General features: G+C 43.0%; 1 protein-coding gene and 3 non-coding genes across 4 annotated transcripts in view; 2 read left to right on the plus strand and 2 right to left on the minus strand.

Annotated features, from left to right (window-relative positions):
• Positions 1-16,995, minus strand: part of LOC137096334 (zinc finger protein 271-like) — a 56,121-nt gene that overhangs the window by 27,170 nt on the left and 11,956 nt on the right. The window lies entirely within an intron of this gene.
• TRNAG-UCC (transfer RNA glycine (anticodon UCC)) lies at positions 3,130-3,201 on the minus strand. Its single transcript has one exon. It is a non-coding gene; the product is annotated as a tRNA-Gly (tRNA).
• Positions 11,294-11,365, plus strand: TRNAG-UCC (transfer RNA glycine (anticodon UCC)). The gene has a single exon. It is a non-coding gene; the product is annotated as a tRNA-Gly (tRNA).
• TRNAD-GUC (transfer RNA aspartic acid (anticodon GUC)) lies at positions 13,145-13,216 on the plus strand. Its single transcript has one exon. It is a non-coding gene; the product is annotated as a tRNA-Asp (tRNA).

Consider the following 16,995-nt stretch of genomic DNA (forward strand, 5'->3'; position numbering starts at 1 on the left):
ATGCTGGGTGAGTTTTCGCTAGAAGATGCATCATCAGTGGGGTTCGGTGTGCTCTCTGGCTGTAGGGTAAACTACAACTCCCACTATGGTGAGTCAGTCCCCTCAAATCCCTCCAGTAGGTTGAGTTAGTCATGGGGTTTCTGTGTGCCACATGTGGTCCAGGTCCGTCATTGGTGGAAGTCAGTTTCTTTGGTTGTGGGTGAACTACAACTCCCAGAAATGAAGGTCAGTTTGTCCCAAACCCTTCCAGTAATCAAATTTGAGCATATCAGGTATGTGTGACAAGTGTGGTCCAGATCCATCTGTGTTTGAGTTCACAGTGCTCTCTGGATGTATGTGAACTACAACTCCCTCAGATCAGGGTGAATTTTCCCCAAAGACCTCCAGTATTTTTTGCTGGTCATGGGGGCTCTGTGTGCCAAGCTTGGTCCAATTCCATCTTTGGTGGACTTCAGAGTGTTTGTGCTGGTACGGTTGTACCAGGAGCTCCAACTTTATTTCTGTATGTCCATGCTCCAGAAGAATTTTTTCCTGATGTTTCGCCCACATCTATGGCAGGCATCCTCAGAAGTTGTGAGGTCTGTTGGAAACTGGGTAAGTGGGGTTTGTATATCTGTGGAAAGTCCAGGATGGGAGAAAACTCTTATCAATTTGAAGCAAATGACCACTTTGATTAGCATTGAGTGGCCTGGCAGCTTCAAAGTCAGTGTCCGTATCTGTAGCTTTCTGGTGAAATAATTGACTTCCAAACAAAGTTGGAAGGCTTTAATTCAAAAGGATGCAGTAGGGAACACAACAAAGTTCCAACTGACAGTTTATTTCTCTCACACCTTATTCTGGCCCCTCCCTTGCATTGCTCCCGTTTCCATGGCAACCCTCTCCCAGATTTCAAATATACACAGGACAGGTCTATTTCATGGCCTTATTTCCTGGTTTCACACAAAACCAGAAAATAGGGTCATGATAGTTTGGCTGCTTCCTGCCTGGGGGAATCCTTTGTTGGGAAGCCCTGGTTATTTCCTATCTGGAATTCCCCTGCTTTTGAGTGTTTCTCTTTATTTACTGTCCTGGTTTTAGGGTTTTCTAAATTCTGGTAGCCAAATTTTGTTCATTTTCATAGTTTTCTCCTTTCTGTTGAAATTGTCCACATGGTTGTGGATTTTGCTGTTACAAACCCTTGTCAGGGCCGCCTTCCATTTGGAAAGTTATTGTGAAAAAAATGTGAATTGAAACTAGTGAGCATATCAGATAAACAGAAGACCATTCACCATGCATGAGGTTCTCTAGGCAGAAAAAGAAAATACATAAATTGTCCCTTTGCTGGAGCATGTACGGGCAAACTTCAGCTGAGAAAATAAAAGTCCTCAAAGTGTTTATTTAAGAAAATAAAATTGATCGCAATACAACCTACAACATTAGGGTTGAGGAGTGAATAATGGCATAAAACTTTGATAGGTAACACAGTTTAAATATTCTGGAATTTCATGCAATTTGTCAATAAGCACTAGTTGTTGTTGTTGTTGTTCAATCGTTCAGTCGTCTCCGACTCTTCGTGACCTCATGGACCAGCCTACGCCAGAGCTCCCTGTCGGCCGTTACCACCCCCAGCTCCCTCAAGGTCAGTCCAGTCACTTCAAGGATGCCATCCATCCATCTTGCCCTTGGTCGGCCCCTCTTCCTTTTGCCTTCCACTTTCCCCAGCATAATTGTCTTCTCTAGGCTTTCCTGTCTCCTCATGATGTGGCCAAAGTACTTCAAATTGGTCTCTAGTATCTTTCCCTCCAGTGAGCAGTCGGGCTTGATTTCCTGGAGGATGGACTGGTTGGATCTTCTCGCAGTCCAAGGCACTCTCAGAACTTTCCTCCAACACCACAGCTCAAAAGCATCGATCTTCCTTCGCTCAGCCTTCCCTAAGGTCCAGCTCTCACATCCGTAGGTGACTACAGGGAATACCATGGCTTTGACTAGGCGGATCTTTGTTGCCAGTCTGATGTCTCTACTCTTTACTATTTTATCGAGACTGGACATTGCTCTCCTCCCAAGAAGTAAGCGTCTTCTGATTTCCTGGCTACAGTCTGCATCTGCAGTAATCTTTGCACCTAGAAATACAAAGTCTGTCACGGCACTAGTACTGTGTCCAATTCTGGGCACCGCAATTGAAAGGGGATGTTGACAAGCTGGAATGTGAACAAAGGAAGGCAACTAAAATGATCAAGGATCTGGAGAACAAGCCCTATGAGGAGCAACTTAAAGTGCTGGGCATGTTTAGCCTGCTGAAGAGAAGGTTGAGAGGAGACATGTTGAAGGTCATGTATAAATAGGTGAGGGGAAGTCATAGGGAGGAGGGAGCAGGCTTGTTTCCTGCTGCTCTGGAGACTAGGATGCAGAACAATGGCTTCAAACTACAGGAAAGGATATTCCACCTGAACATGAGGAAGAACTTCCTGACTGTGAGAGCTGTTCAGCAGTGGAACTCTCTGCCCCAGAGTGTGGTGGAGGCTCCTTCTTTAGAGGCTTTTAAACAGAGGCTGGATGGCCGTTTGTCAGGGGTGCTTTGAATGTGGTTTTCCTGATTCTTGGCAGAAAGGGGTCGGACTGGATGGTTCACGAGGTCTCTTCCAATTCTATGATTCTACATTTTTGTGAGTTTGTCTCCCCCTTGGTCCATTGATCCAAATTGTTTAAAAAAACCTCTGTCTACCCTGCTTCATAACAGAACCTGTTACTCTTGACTATTGTAAACCTCCTTTGCAGTTAGCCATAGATCAACCAGGTGAAGCTAAACAATGAGAGCAAGCAGCATTCCCCAGCAGCCCAATATAACAGCCATCATCCAGTGCAGTCAATACATGGCAAATGGAGAATAAACATGGCAGGGCTCACGCCTCAGACATAAATACAAGGTAACTGCTGTCTTGAAAGAAGTACATGTGAAAAGGATCTAGGCGTCTAAGTACACCAAAAGCTAGGCATGAGTCCACAGGGTGATGTCTCTTTCTCTGGAAGTTTATAAATAGAGGCTGTTGGGAGTGCTTGGATAGAAAGGGTTAGACAGGATAGCCCTTGAATTCTATGATGCACAACAAGAGATGCTCTCTTTTGCTATGCTCCAAAAAGTAAAACGCATCCTGCGTTGGCCGGGAATCGAACCCGGGTCAACTGCTTGGAAGGCAGCTATGCTAACCACTATACCACCAACGCATACATGCAACACTCTGGAAGAGCATCCCTGCCTTCTTGGAAAAGCATCCCACACCTTATTGCAAAAAGAGATAAAAGGGCTAGAAAGCCACATAGCCACTAGATGGAGCTATTCCTGCTCACACTCAAATATTTCCAGTACATCCAGTTGGCACTAATACATATTAATATTATATTTTACTGAGTAATTATAAATACAGGTTGAAATTAAAGGCTAAAATGCCTTATTTAAAATGCTTGGGACCAGAAGTGTTTTGTATTTTTGTAAAAATATGTTGGAAAACCTGCATTTGCATATACATTGTGAGATATCTTGGAGATGGGACCCAAGTCTAAATATGACATTGATTTATGTTTCTTATATACCTTACAAACATAGCCTGAAGGTATTTTAAACACTATTTAATTGATTTTGTGCATGAAACCCTGTTTATATACAGTGACCCATCGGAAAGCAAAGAGGTCACTATCTCAGCCTCTATCTGGACAATTTGAAGTATTTCGGATTTGGGAATTCTGGATAAGAGATGCTCATAAATGCTGTAATGGAAAAACTGATTAACAAGAAGTGTGGGACACAATTTTGACCAAGGTTAATTCATTCATCACATCGAACCCATAATTTTGCTTTGTGTCTGTTAAAATCCAACCCGTAATTTTGCTTCACCTGCAAACACTTGGAAATGAGTGCGCTCATCACTAATAGTCAGCATGGATTCATTAAAAAAGTCATGCCAGACTAATCTAATCTCTGAGTTACAGGCGGGGTAGATGTAGGGAATGCGTGGATATAGCGTATCTGGTTTTTAGTAAGGCCTTCCTTCGATAAGGTCCCTCACGTCCTTCTGGAAAATAAACTTTGAAGCTGCCAGGCCACTCAATGCTAATCAAAGTGGTCATTTGCTTCAAATTGATAAGAGTTTTCTCCCATCCTGGACTTTCCTTACTTACTTACTTACTTATGTAGGGGACCCCCTGCTTGGGGTCCTTGCTGAGTCCGTCACAGAGGGCAGCAAAATGAAGAGAGTCTAGTCTCCAGAGGTAAAGCAGAAATCTCTTTATTTCAAGTGTGGCCACACAGGGAGAAACAGCCCAGACAGACCAGTGTCTTCAAAGAGAGCTGTCTCTGATATTTGGATATTTCAGTCTCCTTATATACATGTCTTTTCACTGTGTCATGGGCACACACCTCTCTTATCGGATCAACCATTCAAAAACATGTTTTTCTCATATTTTGCCACTCCAATGTCTTTCACTGCTAACCTTCTACAATCTACGTAAACACACACATTATTGTTACAGATAAGCATTTTGGGTGTTAACCCACCCTTGGGTACTCCCTGGGCGTAGTAACCCACCCTGGGTGTACTTGACAATACAGCATCTTGTGTCTTCTAGATACATTATCTCCTCTTAGCTTCTGGTCTTCTGCAGCCCAGAGGAGAGGCACAAACCCCTCTCTAGGTTTGCATTTTAGAATTTCAACATTTCTGAGTTCTGTTAGCCCCTTCACTCCTCCATTTTTTTTTTTGCGAAAGCTGATCATACAGAAGCTGAAGCAAGATCAATATCTAGTTATAACATTTTTATGATACCCCAGCATTCTTGTAATCACCACCAATTGCCACGAAGTGGGAACCGCACTTGCGGTGAACTTATCACACATCTTCATGATGATGGGAAAATACATCAAGGAGGGCTCTCGTGCACACACACATTCATTCATACTCATGCACACACAGGCCTTCTCCGGCAAAGATGATCAGTCTTTTCTGAGGAAGCGTGGACACTCCATTGCTGCAGTTCAGGAAGCATGGAGATTGTCAGGGGTCCCCTGCATTTATAGGCCAAAATCCATTTTTCTTCATTTCAACAGCAGGTTGCTCTGTCCTCTTACTAAAGGACAATATGTCTTTGTTCTCTCCAAAGTTCAAGACATTCGCATTCCAGGCCTCATGACTTATGGGGTACCTCCTGCACTCCTTACATGCTCGGCCGCATACCTCATTGTCCATTGTTGTTCAGTTATGCCTTGCTGCCTCCTCGCTTCGACTGCCAAGTTCATCCCATATCATGCCTTGCGAGAACTCCATGTTGGTTTTTCTTCAGGCCTGTTTCTTCTCTTTTCCATGCATTCAAACATTCATTCCTCACATATTCCTCCCCTTGATACATAAATGCTAATTTATCGTATCACATACATGATCCATACATGATAAGCAATTCAGTGTTGGTTATACTTATAATCAAACTTGATTAAGTGTAGAGTATATATCTTTAGGTTAATATTGAACTTGTATGATTAATCAAACATCATAGTTCATAATTGTGTTTCTAAACACGTTAACTTGTTTTCAAATATAGATAATCGATTTGTCAATCCTGTCATTTGTCTAAGAGGCCATAAGATCCAAATGATTGGCAGCAATATAAGTATCCCTATCCATACTATTAAATGTATCCTATGAAGATATCATACCAGTGGTGTTCTGTGTTTCCACCAATATAAATCATTAGGTGATATAGCACATAGGCATTACATTCCATTGTCATATACCATGGTTTTGGGCTTTAGCTTTTGTAACCTGCAGATTGCATCTGCCATTTCCAATGCACATGGTTCAACTTGTTTTACTGTTAAAGGACATACATATCCCATTTATTGCATCTATCAATATCAATTATTTCATTCAAATTTGTATATTTGGACCTTGTGCATATGGTTTTCTTGGATAACAAATATGGAACCCAGAACCATTTTCCCACATGCATAGGCATAGGAACTATATCACAAACCAAATTTTTTTCCAATATTGACCATTTTTCCCAAGGTTTCCAGTTTCAATCTTAGTATATCATCTTCCCAAGAATATTTGACAAGCTTACTCCATCCTTTATAATCTGTTCTTAACCAATAATGTAATTTTGTTAATTCTAGGAAGGCTTCTGAGTGTCCTCCCATTATTAACATCAACATTTTTCTCTCCAATCTCTCAAATTTATTTCCATAGTCAAACAACTCATAGACTTACTTATTTGTTGTAAGGTTTCATTTTTAGCTTTCATTAAAGCAACCAAGGAATGATTCAGCTGGTCAAATATACTTAATTGCAATCCGGCAGTAATCCCATATACCAAAGCTGTACTTCTCTATTTGAAGCTCAGTATTCTTCATCCGTTGTATTCTGTGTCTTTCCTTCTATCAGTTGGTTGATCTGATTCAAAACATCATTTCATCCTTATTTTTTCTATACCCTTTATACAATAAATCTTACACTTTATACCATATATTGCTTTCATTTGTGTTAGAGCAATTATTCTTTACCAATCATGTAAACCAATCTTAGCAAATCCTGCACTTTTGATATCTCATTTGCTTTGTTTTTCAAAGAGGTCTGATGCTGAATAGCTATGGCCTCTGAAAAAACAACTGCCAATAGGTTCTGGTACCAGATAATAATATGAGTCACCATTATTATTATTATTATTATTATTATTGCACTCCTTAAAAACTATAAAACACAAACAATACATATATTTACTGTTCCAATTAATAGTCCAATTGCATTTTTTTTCATAAGCTTTGCATCCTTTTAATTGGTGGCCAGTTGCATTCCTGTTTAGAAACCAAATAAAACTGTTAATTAACTTGCACAGCTTTCCAAGTTTTTCCTGGTTCGGATGAACCCACTTCTATTTATCATTAGCCTGTAATCAATAAGGATGAGGATCTTCTGCTCAAAACTGCAAACACTTTATGAAAAGTATCATCAATAAGAGTGAGGCTAAATAAAATCTAAAATTACATATGTCATGAATGACTTTTCAATGATTTTAAAGCAGAGGTTCTTTTTTAGTGCAATTTCCAGTGTGAGAAGGTATATAAGATTACAGAAAACATTTAGGCAAAGAATGACATTGGACATTGGACATACAGACATACAGATTCTATGTAACTACATTGGATTCACAATTACATTGGTTAACAAACAAACCAGAGGTTCCCAAAAGACATCACGGCTCTGTTTCATCATTGCCTCACCACCAGTTACTTTCAGTGGGACAATGAATTCTACGAACAGAAAGATGGAGTAGCTATAGGGAGCCCTCTCAGCCCGGTCATAGCTAACTTCTACATGGAACACTTTGAAAAACAAGCCCTGGAGACAGCAACCAAAAAGCCCACTCTATGGTTCAGATATGTGGATGACACCTTCACCATTTGGAGCCATAGAGAAGAAGAACTCAAACGGGTTCCTGGACCATCTTAACAGCATCCACCCAAACATCCAGTTCACCATGGAAAAAGAAAAGGAAGGAAGACTGCCTTTGCTAGATGTCCTAGTCATCCACAAACCAGATCAACAATTGGGTCACACCGTCTACAGAAAACCCACACACACAGATAGATATCCACATAAAAACTCCAAGCATCACCCAAGTCAACAAAGAAGCACCATTAAAGCCTTGGCAGACCGTGCAAAAAGAATCTGCGAAGCCCACCTCCTCCAAGATGAACTGAACCACCTCAACTGGGCTCTACAGGCCAATGGAGACTCCACCTCAGACATCAGAAGAGCAGCAAGACCGAGAACAAGCCACAAGAGTCAAGATGAAGATCCACCCAGAGGGAAAGTGTTCCTGCCATACATCAAGGGAACCACTGACCGCATAGGGAAGCTGATGAGGAAACACAACATACAAACAATCTACAAACCCACCAAGAAAATCCAACAAATGCTACGTTCAGCAAAGGAAAAGAGGGATCCTCTCACCTCTGCAGGAGTCTACCGTATACCATGCAGCTGTGGACAAGTCTACATAGGGACCACCAAACGCAGCATTGCCCAGACACGAATCAAGGAACATGAAAGGCACCGCAGACTACTTCAACCAGAGAAGTCAGCCATAGCAGAGCACCTGATGAACCAGCCTGGACACAGCATATTATTTGAGAACACAGAAATGCTGGACCACACCAACAACCACCATGTCAGACTACACAGACTACAAGCATGTGGACAATTTCAACAGAAAGGAAGAGACCATGAAAATGAACAAAATCTGGCTACCAGTATTAAAAAAACTCTAAAATTATAACAGTTAAACAACAGAGAGGGGAAAAAACCAGGCACAGATTAACACCTCCCAGCAACAGATTTTCCCAGGCTCAGGCAGGCCTTCTAATGCTAATGAAGGTGATCAGCTAAACATTCACACCTAACTGCAGCAGGGAAGAGCTCCTTGCTCCACTCCAGCCATTCCACAGATATATAAACCCATTGTCCTAATTCCAACAGACCTCACACCTCTGAGGATGCTTGCCATAGATGCAGGCGAAACGTCAGGAGAAATGCCTCTAGAACATGGCTCTATAGCCCGAAAAAAACCCACAAGAACCTAGTGATTCCAGCCATGAAAGCCTTCGACAATACATTAAACATAGGGGAATTACATTTTCACTCAACATTCACACACATGTACACGCATTCATCCACATGCATCCAAATATTACCATATCCTTTTCTCCCTCCTTGGAGAAGCACCTGTAAGGCCAGACCCTGCTTTCCTGCAGCCTGCCAATGCACAGTTCCATAACTTCCATAATGCCATAACTTCAAAACACTGAAATGCCAAAACTTCTTTCCCTAAGCACAATGCCAAGGACCAGACCTCTGTTTTCCATACAGCAGAACCTGACTCCCTGCACAAAATCTAAGACTCCAAAAGCGCACTTCTTCCTCTTCCCTTGAGAAAGAAGCCCCAAAGTGTCCAGAATCATGCTTTCCCATAGCATATCTGACACTCTCTAAATACACTACCTCTGTCCTTCCCATGGAGCAGAGCATGTAAGTACTGGAGTCCGTGTCTATTTTTTCTCTGAAAGTGCCTAATGCAACCTGTCTCACTAAAAGCAGAACCTATCTAATGTTTTTAAAAGTACTTATGACACATATGGTGGGGGCTGGGATTCCAGCTCTAATTGTCCTTCTGCAGAATCAAGGTATATGACCTTCTTACTTTCACCATTAAATGGTGCTGTTGGATTGGCAAGTAAGGGCATGCAAGAGGGAGTTTCTTTGCAACATTTTAAAAGCCAAGGAGATCAGGTTTGCAACACAACACTCCATGCATTTATATAGCAAAGCTAATCTAGATGGTTGGCAGCTATGTAACGAAGGTATTGCCTTACTATTTTCAAATCATAAGTTCCGGTTTCTGGCCATCTGGGATTTAAATTAAATTTCGGCCATTCCACCTGACACAGAAATTGCAATTTCTGGGCATTGTTACATCCTGGCATCTGTTGCCTAAACTTAGAGAAATTCTTAACCATACATTCCAATGGGCTTGAGCATTTCTTACTCCTTTTTTGCCCCATTTTCATAAGGGTGGTGCCTATTCAGTTGTATCACACTCCCGAACAGACAATACTTTCCAACCTTCCACCCTTCTGGCGCCTGTTTACTAGTCTAGACTTTCCCTTTCCCCAAGAAAACCTCTACTCGCCTGGTAACGATGACTTGCGTTCCCTGACGTTCCTGGGGACGAGATTTCCAACTTTCCTCTCAAGTGGAGCGTTCCTGCTGACGAGGGCACCCAACAAAGATGAACAAAAGGATCGGTCTGTTGTTTTGGGATCCCTTCTCGATCTCTGTTGATACATCCCAATTGGGCAGCCTTCGCCTTCAGGAATGGGTTGCCAACAACCTCTAGAATCTCATCAAACCGGCACCTCTGCTAGATCTCGGTGGAACCTCCAGAAATGTAGGGGACCCCCTGCTTGGGGTCCTTGCTGAGTCCGTCACAGAGGGCAGCAAAATGAAGAGAGTCTAGTCTCCAGAGGTAAAGCAGAAATCTCTTTATTTCAAGTGTGGCCACACAGGGAGAAACAGCCCAGACAGACCAGTGTCTTCAAAGAGAGCTGTCTCTGATATTTGGATATTTCAGTCTCCTTATATACATGTCTTTTCACTGTGTCATGGGCACACACCTCTCTTATCGGATCAACCATTCAAAAACATGTTTTTCTCATATTTTGCCACTCCAATGTCTTTCACTGCTAACCTTCTACAATCTACGTAAACACACACATTATTGTTACAGATAAGCATTTTGGGTGTTAACCCACCCTTGGGTACTCCCTGGGCGTAGTAACCCACCCTGGGTGTACTTGACAATACAGCATCTTGTGTCTTCTAGATACATTATCTCCTCTTAGCTTCTGGTCTTCTGCAGGCCAGAGGAGAGGCACAAACCCCTCTCTAGGTTTGCATTTTAGAATTTCAACATTTCTGAGTTCTGTTAGCCCCTTCACTTACTTAGGCGATCCCTCATTGGACGAGTAAGATGGTCTACCATTATGGGTTTTCTTGTGGGTCCGTATGTGGCTGTGGAGCCCTATTCTTGCTCTGCATCTTCTTCCGCAGTGAGGGCATTGGTTTCCAGGTGGAAGGCGGTCCCGGTCGGGGTTGGCTTGACTTTCCACAGATATACAAACCCCACTTACCTAGTTTCCAACAGACCTCACAACCTCTGAGGGTGCTTGCCATAGATGTGGGCGAAACATCAGGAGAAAATGCTTCTGGAGCATGGACATACAGTAACCCTGTTTGCTTGATGCTTCTTATTCCTCTTGGAAAGTTTCTCTCTTTTACCCTCCATTTGTGCCTCTTCAAAATCCAGTTAGAGCACTTTAGAGCCAGGGCTTCCCAGTTCTGGGTGTTTATTCCACATTTTTTAAGGTTAGCTTTAAGCTCATTTTTAAATCTGTTTTGCTATCTACTGACATCCAATTTTTCTTTCTTGAGTTGGGAATACATTTTCTAATGTTACACCATTAAGCTGTATTTCTGACATTGCAGAGGAACTGGTAATATACAGGGTTAGTCAAAATGAATAGGCCAATAAGAAAATTAATTGTATATCTTATTGGCCTATTCATTTTGACTAACCCTGTAGTTTGAGTGTGGCATGGAATAGCGCCATCTAGTGGCTCAGTAGCTTCCAAGCACATTGACTTCTTTTTTTTAACAAGGAATAGGATGCTCTTCCAAATGGCAAGGATGCTCTTCCAGAGTGTTGCATGGATGCGTTGGTGGTATAGTGGTTAGCATAGCTGCCTTCCAAGCAGTTGACCCGGGTTCGATTCCCGGCCAACGCAATATACCTTTCTTTTATTAAAAAAAACTAACAAAACCAAAGCAAGCAAACAAAGGGAGTGAACCCACCTGTCTTTACTTTCTCCAGAAAAGCAAAAATCATAATAAAATAATGCATACGAGACAGTAGATCAGTAGATCAATGTTGTGGGATTGCTTACAATGTGGGCTATCGTGGATAGCTGTCAAGTTCTACAGAGCACATCAACACCAGGCATGGGCAAATTTGGGCTCTCCAGGTGTTTTGGACTCCAACTCCTAGCATTCCTAGCAGCCTTGGGCCACTTCCTTTTACCCCTCAGCCACTTAAGCATGAAGCTGTTAGGAATTGTGGGAGTTGAAATCCAAAACACCTGTAGGGCCCAAGTTTACCCATGCCTGATCTGCACTGTAGATTTAATGTAGCTAGACACCACTTTAATATCCATCTAAAACACAGACATGTGCCTTTCACCTTAAGAACAGACAAGCATCCCGAGCTCTGAGGATTACCTGGGAAGGAATCCCACTGGAGCATTGCAGCACACCCAAATACCTGGGAGTCACTCTGGACCATGTTCTTACCTACAAGAAGCACTGCCTGAACATCAAGCAAAAAGTGGGTGCTAGAAACAATATCATACGAAAGCTGACTGGCACAACCTGGGGATCACAACCAGATACAGTGAAGACATCTGCCCTTGCGCTGTGCTACTCTGCTGCTGAGTATGCATGCCCAGTGTGGAACACATCTCACCACGCTAAAACAGTGGATGTGGCTCTTAATGAGACATGCCGCATTATCACGGGTTATCACGGGGTGTCTGCGCCCTACACCACTGGAGAAATTACACTGCTTAACCGGTATTGCACCACCTGACATCCGCCGGGAAGTAGCAGCCAATAGTGAAAGGACCAAGGCAGAGACATCTCCAGCTCATCCCCTGTTTGGGTATCAGCCAGCACGTCAACGACTTAAATCAAGAAATAGTTTTCTTAGATCTACAGAGACACTCTCAGCAAGCGAGAGTCCAACAGTGGCAGGATCAAACCCAGAACCTCAATCTGTGGGTGATACCAGATGAGAGACTCCTTCCTGGGCACACAGAAGACTGGGCGACTTGGAAGGCACTGAACAGACTGCGCTCTGGCACCACGAGATGCAGAGCCAACCTCAAGAAATGGGGCCACAAAGTGGAATCCACGACATGCGAGTGTGGAGAAGAGCAAACCACAGACCACCTGCTGCAATGCAACCTGAGCCCAGCCACATGCACAATGGAGGACCTTCTTGCGGCAACACCAGAGGCACTCCAAGTGGCAAGATACTGGTCCAAGGACATTTAATCAACTACCAGGTTTGCAAAATTTGTGCTTTTTTAATCGGTTTGTTTGTTTTGTTCTGTTAGAAATGTAATACAATGGTATGGTTGCTGATGACACGATAAATAAATAACCACTTTAGTAGTCATGGGTCAGTGTTATGGATTATTGTGATTTGTAGTTTTACAAGCCTTTTTTGCTAAAGAGTACTGGTGCCTCAGCAATCGACAGCTCTCAGCATCCCACACCATTGAGTCATGGCAGTGAATGGTATTAAAGAGCATTAATTCTGCATTTAATGTAGATGCACACTAAGGCATGCATCTAAGCAAGTGAACAAAGGATGTATCTACTCTGTAGAATGAATGCAGTGCAGTGCAGTGGTTCTATGCTAGAAGCTTAAAAGGTGTGCAAAGAGCATGCATCCTGAGCACTTGCCACCTAGTGGAGCCTTTTCGAATACCAGTACCACAGCCCTTTCCTCGTTAGTATAGTGGTAAGTATCCCCGCCTGTCACGCGGGAGACCGGGGTTCGATTCCCCGACGGGGAGGACGGCATTTTTGCTATATCTCTCTATATAAAAATGCTCTGTGCATAATGAGTACCTTAAAAACAAAAGAACCAGTGAACGTAATCACAGCAAATTTGGCAACAAAATGTCTCACAACACAAGGAGTGACCATCACTCAAAAATTAGGATTTTGTCATTTGGGAGTTGTAGTTCCTGGGATTTATAGTTCTCCTACAATCAAGGGGCATTCTGAACTCCATCAATGATGGAATTGAACCCCACTTGGCACACAGAACTCCCATGACCAACAGAAAAAATTGGAAGGGTTTGGTGAGCATTGACCTTGAGTTTGGGAGTTGTAGTTCACCTACATCCAGAGAGCACTCTGGACTCAAACAATGATAGATCTGGACCAAACTTGGCATGAATATTCCATATGCCCAAATAGGAACACTGATGGAGTTTGGGGGAAATAGACCTTGGCATTTGGGAGTTGCATTTACTTGGAATTATAGTTCACCTACAATTAAAGACTATTCTGAATGAACCCCACGAATGACAGAACTGGGGCAAACTTCCCACACAGAACCCCCATGACCAACAGAAAATACTTAAGACCATCCAATCCAACTCCCTTCATTGGGGCAAGAAAACGTAATCAAAGTCCTCCTGACAAACAGCCATCCAGTCATAGAGTTAGATAGATAGATAGATAGATAGATAGATAGATAGATAGATAGATATGATTCACACACAGGTATAGTATCATAGATTTGAAAGGGACCCCTAAAGTAGGACAATGATATCTTGCATGCTCCATGGTGAGCAAACCAGACACTCTCCTCATCAACACTGACAAAGAAACAGCAAGAAATACTGTTTACCTACAAGCATAAAGAAATTACATATAAGTACAAAGCTTTCTCATTATTTTCCAGATCAACAGACTGGGCCACAGTAACGCGTGGCAGGGGATGGCTAGTTCTACATATATTGTGACCACGTTTTCCCCACTTTCTGCATTTCAACTGAAAAACTATAGTACAGCCCAACATCTTGAGTTCTCCACTGTAGAATTAATGCAGTTTGATGCCACTTGAGCAGTCATGGCTCAATAGATTGATTCCTGGGAGCTGTAGTTTCATGACCTACAAGCTATTTTAAACACTTTCACAGGAGGTTACAAGGAGCTTGGCCTCTCATTAAACATTGAAACCAAAGTGCTCTTCCAGCAGTCACCAGCCAATCCCTCTGCAATGGCAGAAATACCGCTTAATGGTGTAACATTAGAAAATGTTGACCATTTCCGCTACCTCGACTGCCACCTCTGCACCAAAGTCAATATTAACACTGAAATACAACACCGCCTGAGCTCTGCAAGTGCATCATTATTTCAAAGGAGGCAGAGAGTGTTTGAGGATCGGGACATCAATAGGGACCACAAGATGCTTGCTTATAAAGCTATTGTCCTTCTGTGTTGCAAACCTGTAAAACATGAACTATCCACAAACGTCACTCTGAACTTCTGGAACAATTCCATCAGCCTTGTCTCTGAAAAATCCTGCAAATCTCTTGGGAAGACAGGCAGACAAATGTCAGCATACTGAAAGAAGGAAAGACCACCAGCATTGAAGCAATGAGAAGGCTGAGAGGAGATATGATAGCCATGTATAAATATGTGAGAGGAAGCCACAGGGAGGAGGGAGCAAGCTTGTTTTCTGCTTCCTTGGAGACTAGGACGCGGAACAATGGCTTCAAACTACAAGAGAGGAGATTCCATCTGAACATTAGGAAGAACTTCCTGACTGTGAGAGCCGTTCAGCAGTGGAACTCTCTGCCCCGGAGTGTGGTGGAGGCTCCTTCTTTGGAAGCTTTTAAGCAGAGGCTGGATGGCCATTAGTCAGGGGTGATTTGAATGCAATATTCCTGCTTCTTGGCAGGGGGTTGGACTGGATGGCCCATGAGGTCTCTTCCAACTCTTTGATTCTATGATTCTATGATTCTATGATCCTTCACCATCACTTCACTGGACTGTGTGCTGCATATTAGAAATGCCCTGTCACCCTCTTCCAAAGGAGTAATTATACTCCGAACTCAAGAACAGGAAACGTTATGTTGGTGGACAGGAAAAGCAATTGAAAGGTGGGGATTAAAGCCAACCTTAAAAACTGTGGTATAGACACTGAGAACTGGGAAGCCCTGGCCTTTAAGCCCTCTGGTTGGTAGGCTGGCCCCCTCCCTCTCAGTGGCTGGTGGAAGGGCAGTTAAAGATGGAGGAAGGACCCCTCAGCGACTGCTGGAGAGTACCTGGTTGGTAGGCTGGCTCTCTCCCTCTCAGTGGCTGCTGGGATGGCCGTTAAAGATAGAGTGAACATCTCTAAATGTCTGCTGGTGAGTTCCTGGTTCATAAGCTGGCCCCCTCCCTCTCAGTGGCTAATGGAACGGCAGTTAAAGATGGTGGAAGGGCCCCTCAGCAGCTGTTGGAGAACCTGACTGGTAGTCCGGCTCCCTCCTTCTCACTGGCTGGTGGAATGGCAGTTAAAGATGGTGCAAGGGCCCCTCAGAGGCTGCTGGAGATTACCTGTTTGGTAGGCTGGCTAGCTCTCACTTACTTGTATAATCCCATGTTGTTCATTCGTTCAGTCGTCTCCGACTCTTTGTGACCTCATGGACCAGCCCACGTCAGAGCTCCCTGTCGGCCGTCACCACCCCCAGCTCCTTCAAGGTCAGTCCAGTTACTTCAAGGATGCCATCCATCCATCTTGCCCTTGGTTGGCCCCTCTTCCTTTTGCCTTCCACTTTCCCCAGCATAATTGTCTTCTCTAGGCTTTGCTGTCTCCTCATGATGTGGCCAAAGTACTTCAGCTTTGTCTCTAGTATCCTTCCCTCCAGTGAGCAGATGGGCTTTATTTCCTGGAGGATGGACTGGTTGGATCTTCTCACAGTCTCCGAACTTTCCTCCAGCACCACAGCTCAAAAGCATCGATCTTCCTTCGCTCAGCCTTCCCTAAGGTCCAGCTCTCACATCCGTAGGTTACCACAGGGAATACCATGGCTTTGACTAGGCGGATCTTTGTTGCCAGTGTGATGTCTCTACTCTTTACTATTTTATCAAGACTGGACATTGTTCTCCTCCCAAGAAGTAAGCGTCTTCTGATTTCCTGGCCACAGTCTGCATCTGCAGTAATCTTTGCACCTAGAAATACAAAGTCTGTCACAGCCTCCACATTTTCTCCCTCTATTTTCCAGTTGTCAATCATTCTTATTGCCATAATCTTGGTTTTTTGGCAACAAGAATGATTGACAACTGGGAAATAGAGGGAGAAAATGTGGTCTGACCTCTCTGCCACGACCGTCCTGTCTTGGGTGGCCCTTCATAGTTTCGCTCATGACATCATTGAGGTGCTCAAGCTCCAGTGCCACAACAAGGCGGTGATCCTTTGCTGAAGGTATAATCCCATAACAACCAGATTATCTGCCTATTATTATTATTATTATTATTATTATTATTATTATTATTATTATTAAACTTTATTTGTACCCCGCTAGCATCTCCCGAAGGATTCGATGTGGCTTGCCTTGGACTTGATGATATGGTATTGTAGATTCATATAATTAAATTCAAAACAGAGAATGTGGATCTGCTTTGATAATCTGGATTATATGGCAGTTTAGATCCAGCCATAACCACCAATCTAGATAATTTTGAATTTTGGAGAATTTGGGGTTCTTGATAATAAATGCTTAGCCTCTACTAACTGTCACATCATCTGATGTCTTCTAGTATTATATATTTATATTTAACATGACCCACAAGG

This window comes from Anolis sagrei, chromosome 2 (assembly GCF_037176765.1).
Source record: "Anolis sagrei isolate rAnoSag1 chromosome 2, rAnoSag1.mat, whole genome shotgun sequence".
In the NCBI taxonomy this organism is placed as follows: Eukaryota; Metazoa; Chordata; class Lepidosauria; order Squamata; family Dactyloidae; genus Anolis; species Anolis sagrei.